Below are 10,089 nucleotides of genomic sequence, written 5' to 3'. Positions count from 1 at the left end.
GTGGTATAGAGGGTTGATCAGTAACTTCTGAGAAAAGAGGTGATGGAGATGAATTAATTTTGGTGACCAAATCCAATGAATTTAAATTTTGTGTATCAATAGGTGAGTGCTTGTCACTAGTAAGAAAAGGAAATATGTTTTCATAAAATACTACATTCCTTGATAGAAAAATTTCCCTTGAGTTGAAATTTAACAAAAGGTAACCTTTCACTCCTGTTTTAAAACCAAGTAAAACACATTTTCTTGCACGAGGTTGAAATTTTGTTCTATGTGCTTGAAGAGTTGAAGCATAGCAAAGTGAGCCAAAAACTCGCAAGTAAGTAATGTCATGTTTAACATTGTGTAACAGCTGAGATGGAGAAAAATATGTTAAAACTGTGGAAGGTAAAATATTAATGAGTTGCACAGCATAACGAACAGCAAAAGACCAGAAAACTATTGGCAAATGGGATTGAAACATTAAAGATCTAGCAACATTGAGAATGTGTTGATGTTTTCTCTCAACAACTCCATTTTGTTAAGGTGTTTCAACACAAGATAATTGATGTTGTATCCCTTTTTGTCTATAAAAATCTGTCATTGCAAACTCATTACCATTATCTGATCTAACAGCCTTTACATCAATGCCAAATTGAGTTTTGATATAAGAACCAAAGCCAATAAGATGTGATCTTGTATTAGACTTACTTGCCATTAATTTAATCCATGTGAATCTAGACATATCATCCACTACAGTTAAGAAATATTTGAAACCATCAACAGAAGAAGTACAATATGGCCCCCAAATATCAACATGAATTAAATCAAAAGGAGCTTTTGAAACAGTAGTACTTAATTGAAAAGGCAATTTTCTTTGCTTAGAATAGTGACAAGTATCACAAGGAATGGATTTTGTATTAGGTAAAGTGGCATACATTGTGCGTAATTTGGTATAACAAGAAGAAGAAGGATGCCCTAGTCTAGAGTGCCAAATATCTGTAGAGTCAGGTCTTGTTGTAGAACAAGCAATAGAATTCTCAGGAGAAATAGTAGTTGGTGAAGCAAGGGGTGGGGATGCAGGAACTATCATGACATACAAGCCATCTCTTTCTTCAACTTTCCCAATCATCTGTAGGGTGGACTTGTCCTGTATTTCACATGAAAATTCAGAAATGATAATTTTACAAGATAGAGATTTAGTTAACTTGGTGACCGAAATAAGATTGACTGAAAAATTAGGAACAAACAAGACATTATGTAAGGTAAGGTGTGGGCCGAGAGAAACTGTGCCAGAAAAATGAGCAAATGAAGAGTTCTTGTTGGGTAGAGAAATTTCAATTTGTGAGATTTTATGATAATAAATAAAATGAGACAAAGAACTGGATATATGATCAGTAGCACCTATGTCTAGAATCCATTGGGAAGAGATATTACCTTGATCGTGAGAAGAAGTGGAAACATTATGAGAACTTACTAGACCAGTAGAATATGTGACTGTGGGATTAGATTGAGGAAGAAGTGCCAATAGACTTTGAATTTGCTCTTGAGAAAATCCCAAAGTTGAGGAATGTGACTGCGCCTGAGAATTATTAGAAGAAACAATTGTAGAAGCCATTGAAGGAGAAAAAATTGTAGGAAAGCCAAGAACGAGAGGTAGAAGATGAAGATTTTAGGTAGTAAAAGAATTGGTTGTGGAAGAACGTGATCAATAATTAATTTTCTTCTGATACCATGTTAGAAAAGAAGAAAGAATGAAATATTGTATTTCTTATTCAAAGATAAAGAGAGAGTACAATTGATATATATAACTGTTCAGAGAAATATAAAAAAGGAATATAAGTATAAAAATATATGAATATAAATGCACAAATATGAATAGAGAATAAAATAATTCTAATATTAACTATTAAAAGATTTTAGTTTTAGTTTTTTTTTCAAAATTTTGGTACATTTTAATTCTTGTTCTTAGGTAAACTATAATTTTTTGTCCTTTAAAATCAACACCATTAAAAATAAGTTGAGGTGGCTACCTCTCTATCAAGTCATTCTTCTTTTTTCTAAGTTTGGATATGTCACCTTAGAAATTAAAAATTTAAGTGAAAATGCTTTTGTCATTTTTTTCTTTTTTGTCACATGGATCATTATTCCTCCCTGCTTCTCCCTTCTCCAATTAATGAGTATCAGTAGACAACTCCGGATGACCATTAGTATCAGATCATGTTCATCTAGTGTGTTTTCAATCATTGCTTACTTTATTTATGTTGTGTTCTTTTGGATGGATTTGTGGGAGATGATTTGGGAGAGATGATTTGAATGGATTTGAGTGGATTTGAAAGTAATTTTTTTTGTTGTTTTTTTGAGTGGATTTGTGGGTAATTGACGCAGTGTTCGTTTTAGTAGATAACATTGTTCAAGAGCAAATGTGACGATGGATTTGCGAATGAAATCGTGTTCACTTCAGTGGATGTAAGGCGATGGAATTAGACGGATTTGCGGGATTGTAGAGTTTTGAAATCTTCGCTGAGGTGAAGACATTTGCACTGATTTGAGTCAAAATGACATGTTTGCCCTCATTTATTCCATGGCTCTGATTTTGTTTACACATTATAGTTTAATTACTTTAAATTTACTATCACAATTTCAAAACTATCTCTTTATTCTGCAATGAGAAGAAAGAAGAAAACAACCCATCTAACTCCATGTAATGTGCCTTTGACATAATTAAGACCGTGGTTCTCTGATTAATTATTTTTTTCGTTAAAAATATAATTTATTTTGGTAATAAATTATAACAAAAATATTACAATTAAAAATAAATTTATTTTACTAAAATAAATTTTTTTGTACAATATTAAAATTAATTTTAATAATTAATGTTAATTTTTTATTTTTTATAAAAAAATTTACAATTAAATATAACATTAACCATTATTATTTTATATTACTTTAATAATTAGGGACATTTTAGTAATCTTCAATTTCTATCCATTAAACAAAATTTTTTTATCTGTCACATCAATCAAATCCTACACTAATTCTCATACACTTTACTTCCAAATCTACTCTCAATTACCCACAAATCCACTTAAAAAAAAAGAACAAAAAAATTACTCTCAAATCTACTCAAATCCATTCAAATCATCTCCTCCAAATCACTACAAAAGAACAAAGTCTGAGAGTGGATTTGAGAGTAAAGTTTGTGAAAATTAGTGTAGGATTTGATTGATGTGATAGATTTAAAAAATAAGTTTAATTGGTAGAAATTAAAGATTACCAAAATGTCTCTAACTATTAAAGTAATATAAAATGTTATTTTTTAATGTTATATTTAAATGTATAAATGTTAATAAAGAGTAAAAGTTTTATTTATAATTATATCAATGTAAAATTATTTATTTTTAAAAAATAAATAAAATATTTGTAATATATGCCTTTTTAAAATATATTTAAATATATATAATTATTCTTCAAATTGATTAACAATTTACATTTAAATATATATTTGTTGGTTGTGTTGTTTTAGATCAACGAAGAAGCCAAAGAATACAAGGGAACTGAATACATAAAATTTAGGAATCAAATACAAGCTTTTTTATATATATGTGAGTGGAACCGTAACCGAATACGATTTACATGTAATTGAATAACTGAATATATACATGTTTTTAACCGTGGTATTTTAAAATAACTTAAGGGTAAAGTTGACTTTTTAAACAAAAATCCTCTCAAATCCGAGCAACACAGCGGGTGATAAAAAAAGTAAGGCATCTCGCAAATCCGTTTAAATCATTCTTTGCAAATCTCTTCAAACGAACACATTTAAAACTTAATTCCTCGCTTGCAAATCTCTATAAACAGTACATTCACTTCAAACAAACACAACCTCAGTGTCTCTATGGTTTAGTTTATGCAGGTTAAAGACATTATTTTAGGGTTCATAAATTAGGATTTTTTTTTTTTATTTTCTGCAAGTTTCCACTGTTGTGCGAAAGGGGGTTTCGTGATTTGGAGGTTCTGAAAATAAAAGACACGTGCAATCAAAAATCAACCTAGTGCTTAAAGTTCCTAATTTTGCTAAACAAAATGTCCATAACTTAGGTATTATTCCTGTTTGGCAACAAGCTTTAAAGCCACTTACATACAGAAGCGTCGTAGGAGATAAAAAATATTTTTCTATGGCTCTTCTCACCTTTCAAAAGAAAGCCCTCACGCAATAACTTGGACATCTTCAGGAAATCCCATCGGCTACAACATTTCAGGTCTGAACATGCCAGAGTTTCCCACCTCTACCCATTTTAAAAACCTTCACGATAATTGTTGAAAGTACTTGGTCCATGAGTTATCTCAGGATATCCAAAATCAGATAAGGATGGGGCTGGAAAATGGAGCTCCGACATCAAGTGAGAGTGAGAGAGTGAAGGAAAGAGATGTGAGTGAGAGTGGCAATTTACCTTGAAAAGTTGTGTCCCATTTGAAGCGAAAACAATAACGTTCTCCCTCTGTCTTTGACTTTTCTAATTTTATATATATATATATATATATATATATATATATATATATATATATATATATATATATATATATATATATATATATATATATATATATATATATATATATATATATATATATATATATATATATATATAACTGTAAATACAATTTCACCCCTATTTATATTCGTGACACCTGTCCATTTTTTTTATTATTTTGTTATTTCATATTGAAACTACTGTGAAATTGACCAAAATACTCCTATCTACTACTGTGACACATGTCCATTTTTGTGGATTTTTTGTCACTGCATATTATTAACTTTCACCGTCCAAAAAAGTACCTTCATTGATTTACCAAATCACCCTTTAAACTTTGGTTTTTGTGTATCTCTGCACAATCTATACATCATCACCCATGTGGGGCCAGAACAATAAATGATTGGGTGTGTACAATATGAAATATCTTATTAAAGATATTGATAAGCAGAAGATAAAATAATCAAAGGATAATGAAGAATATATGAAAGAATATCTAATTAGAGATATTTAAACAACTAATCAGATTTTCAGGTAAGTTTGTTTATATTTTATTCTGTTTATATTTTATTGGGCTTATGTCAGTTTAAGGTCCATGAGAAAAATTATGAATAGAGAGCTAGAGCCACAAGCCAGATACATTCTACTCACACTCCACTATTATGAAAATACTCTATAGTGATAACAAAATCACTAAATATTCAGTCAAGAGTCGAGGCTCTTCAATACACGCCTGACTTGGGCGTCGGAGTGCCTTTTGTAGGTACTTCCCCCTTTCCACCAGGAAGGCTTCTAAGCGGTTAAAGTTTGAAATCTACCAAGCGACCCAGACTAAAGGCAACCAAGCGATCAAAGTTGAAGGAAGGTGAGCGGCTCAGACTACCCATGCGTTCGCAAGTAAGGAGGACACGTCAGAAAAGGTTAGTATCTCGGTCCCATAAAATATCTGCCGAAACATTTTGGTGGCCACCGTGGGGCCAAGAGCAGATAGAAGAAGCCCAAATGGTGACCACAGAGAGCATGGATGAACAACAAACCACCAGAGAGTTGATAGCACAAATGCAATAACAGATGCAAGCACAAGCACGAACCATGCAGGAGCAACTACAAGCACAGGTGTGAATTCCGCAAGAGATACAAAGAAAACATGAAGAAGAGCATCGCAATGCTAAGAAACGAACGGGCTCGATCCGAGCAACACTTGGTGTCGTCAGCCCAACGAGATCATACTAATAACAATGGAACTTGCCATGACCAAGACCAGTTTAACCATACCAACCCGAACGGTAATACCAAGTGTAATGTCAAACTGAATAGTAATACCAACGGTAACACTAATCCGAATGGTAATGCCAATGGTAATGCCAATACGAACGGGAATACCAACGACAACACCAATCCAAATGGTAATCCAAAAGGCAATCAAAGAAGAAGAAAGCCAACACCTCTGTAGACTATAATATCGATCGGTCTCCTACCCTTCACAACGACAATTATGCAAGCACCCATGTCGGAGAAAGCTCCTCCCACATTTGACAAGTATGACAATTCAACCGATCCAGATGATCACATGAGAGCATTCGTCAATGTAATGGCATTTTATTCCAACAGTGACCCAGTTCTATGCAGAGCTTTTTCATTGCCACTCAAGGGAGAGGCATTGTCGTGGTACAACACTCTTCCTCCTAATACAGTTGATTGATTTGCCACTGTGCAAACCCTCTTTGGAAGGCAATATGCATCTAGCCGTGTACAAGAGCTGACAGTCGCATAATTGGTAAATACAAAGCAGGAAAAAGAGGAAACTTTGAAGGTCTTTATGAAAAGGTATACTAAAACCGCACAATGAATTAAAGAGGTGAATTACTCTTTTATTATCAATAATCTACCTTTATGCCTAAGACCAGGATATTTTGCTGAAAAATTGTATGCACGACCACTAAAAACAATGGAAAAACTCCAAAAAAGAGTAGCTGAATTCATCCGTATGGAGGAAATGCAAATTTCACAAAGAAAGCGACAACAAGAAGTTGATGTAGGCGAAAGTAGAAAGGACGGAAAGCGACCGTTCAATAGTAATGATAAAAGCGGGGACATTCCCTGAACATTCAAGTTTAATCATTATACAGCCCTTAACGCACCTAGGGCGAAAGTTCTTGAAGAAGCTCTTAATGTTGAACTTCTCACAATTTGAGAGAAAACAACTCCAAAAAACGCCGACGAACGGAAGAGCTGTCAGTTTCATCTGAACCACGGTCATACCACAGAAGAATGTGGAGCATTGAAGGATGAAATAGAAAGGCTCATCGGGGCAGGATATCTCTTAAAGTATGTGAAGGAAGAAGGGATCCAAGGAAGAAGCCCCCCCCCCAAAGGAAGATCTCTACATAGAAGTCCCGAACGGTCATACCGAAGGAAGGAGCAGGGACGAAAATATGATCGCAGCCGCAATCGAGATCGTGAGCAGGAACGATCGGTTCGTGGGCGTATTAATTAAACAATACTATCATGTTTTATTAACTTAGACATTTATTGTTTCAATTATTTTGTTGGAGTAAATAATGTCGAACAAATTTTGCTTGATTAAGTATTCAAGAATTCAATTGCTCGGCCATTAGGCCTCATGTATTCAGCCCTTCGACCTCAATTGTTCAACAGTTCAGTCTCAAAGGTACTCGGTCATTCGGCCCCCCAAATATTCAACCACTCAGATTCTGGCATTCAGCCATTTGGCCCCACATATCACGTCTACTGAGATGTTCTTCAGGAACTCCTGAGACAGTCAATTTTGTCTACTGGGAAGTTCTCAAGGAACTCCTGGGCCACAGATGGTCATTCTCGTCTACTGGGAAGTTCTCCAGGAACTCTTGGGCCACAGACGATCATTCTCATCTATTAGGAAGTTCTCCAGGAACTCCTGGGCCATGAACGATCATTCTCGCCTACTGGGATGTTCTCCAGGAACTCCTGGGCCACGGACGGTCATTATCGTCTATTGGGAAGTTCTCTAGGAACTCCTGGGCCACGGATGGTCATTCTCGTCTACTAGGAAGTTCTCCAGGAACTCCTGCACCACAGACGACCAATCTTGCCTACTAGGGTGTTCTCCAAGAACTCTTAGGCCACAGACAACCATTCACGCCTACTAAGAGGTCCACAGATGAGTAACGTCTAGAAGCACGCTTCCCAACACAACCTGCTTCAAACTCATAAGTTCTATAGTTAATTATGGCTAAAACCAAATGATTAACTCGGACTTGGGGGCATGATGTACAATATAGAATATCTTATTAAAAATATCGATAAGTAGAAGATAAAATATGTAACATCCCAATAAATATAACCCAAAGCTATAATTCATTTTAGGAGTTAACAATAACAATAAAGGAGAACAGTAGTGAATAAGCATAGAGGCGAAAGAGATAGGAGAATTCCATTAAAAGTTAAAACTGTACAACAGTTAAGTTAAATACAATATTTACAAAATAGGCCGAACGGTCTGGAATACCATTCATTGACCTAACGGCCAACATCAAAAGGTTTCTATACTGAACACATACAAAACATAAGACAAAGAAAAATAACTACACTAAGGACCGGACGGTCCTGCACAGCTCTCAGGCACAGCCTCCACAACATCCTCCAGAGTGTCCTCCAAAGTAGCTTCTAAGGTATCCTCCAAAGTACCCTCTGCTCACACCCAAAAGGATGATCATTGCAACGAAGAGAATAACCGGACGGTCAAACACCGAACGACAACATAGATAAAGACAGAACAGATAAGGGTAAGCTTATGTAAATTTAATTAATCGTTTCAACATACAGGTAAGCAAATAAACAGAATCAAATCAACATGTTATACACACAATTACTACACATGCATACTAAGTTCATCAACTTTTGACCGACCACTAAGACACTGTCCGGACGGTATGAACCACGTAGCCCGACGTCCCTAGCACCCGGTGTGGTGTAATAGCTGCCTTTACTTATCAGCTGCCACCCGAGGTTAGTCCTCAAAACGGTTATCTGTTCGTATAACCGCGGACCTCCCGCCATTCCCACACATGAGTGACCTTTCTCTACCTGAGAAAGCGCCCTCACGGAATATCAGGATCAGGACAACCAAACCTGGGTCTGACCATGTTCATACTTTACCAATCACCACCAATTCATGAGACATTCCTCCGTTGGAATTCCCTTACTCAACCAAATTCGATATATGTTCATTATCACTTTCAAACTGGAAGGATATCAAGACAACGACCAGATGAATCAAAGATAGAATAAGAGATTGAGTAAGACAAGAAGGTTTACCCGAATGGTCAGGCAAGAGAAAGAACCGAGCGTCCAAGAATGACGTATAATAATTGGCCGGATGATCCGGCTAGGAACAAAACTCAATGCCAAAGACTGCAATATAACCAATAATGACCAGATGGTCAGGCAAGGGGATAAGACCGAACGTGGAAGGATAGACTATAAGGAATAGTCCTCCGGACGATCTAGCAAAATGTTATAAAACAAGTACTAATCATGTTCAAAGGCTGGTCTATGACCGAGCACTTCTCAAACCGAACGAACTAAGGAAAGAAAACTCTTTAAAGAAGTAAAAGAACTTTAATCAAATAAACCGGACGTTTCAATGAATAAAGGCTCACTACACCATTCGGTCATTAAGTGACTAGACGGTTTTAAAAAGGAAGATCATCAGATTCGCAAGTGTTATAATCTAAGTGTTAGCCTAAGGCCGAACACTTGTAAGGCCAGACGCTTGGTTTATGACCAGCGTCCTTAAATAATTATTAGCAATAATATTAACTGAGGTAAACTAAATTGAGAAACTCATTATGCCGAACAGTCCAAATGGACCGAACGGAAATGGGAGGACCGAATGGTCCTAATGACCTTCGATCTCAGATTCAAGATTTCTCTAAGTTTCATACATTCATACCAAGTACATAATTTAAAATCATACAATTCATACGACAACATTTTACATATTATCAACCATTAAATCATACACCATACAACAAAGTTTCATACATTAAAATCATACAAAGAAATTATAATTAAACTTTATAAGCTTCCCTTACCTCTAATTCCAGCTAGTACGTCTAAGGTAGGTTGGTAGCAATCTATCTCTTCTAAGGTTCCCAAAAATCTAGAATCAAATACCAAAGTAGGTTCAGAGGAACTGTTTCACAAGTACATGCAAGCTTTAAAGGCGCATGCATGCAAGAGAACAAAGAGGTTTCAAAGGTCAGAACACTTACCAGGTATAACCCGAAATCGAACGGTTCTAGTGGAAGAGGAGACCACCAGAAGTCTTCAGGTGTGATCTGAATGGTGATCGGAACAGTAGATTGGTTAGGATTTTAGAGAGAAGGTTGGAAGATTTTAGAGAGAAGGAGGAGAATTTGAGTTTCCAGAAAGTTTGAGTTTGAGGAAGAAGAAGAAGATTGCATGGGAAAAGTGGCGTCAGGTTCTTTTCTCACCTTATATACTGCCTCCACTTAGAACGTTCGGACCAATCCTACTTTGCCACCTGACTTCCACTTTCAGGGGTTTTACTGCT

The sequence above is a fragment of the Vigna radiata genome, chromosome 7, assembly GCF_000741045.1.
Source record: "Vigna radiata var. radiata cultivar VC1973A chromosome 7, Vradiata_ver6, whole genome shotgun sequence".
In the NCBI taxonomy this organism is placed as follows: domain Eukaryota; kingdom Viridiplantae; phylum Streptophyta; class Magnoliopsida; order Fabales; family Fabaceae; genus Vigna; species Vigna radiata.
The sequence above is the reverse complement of the archived record's forward strand: the minus strand, read 5'-3'. Positions refer to the sequence as shown.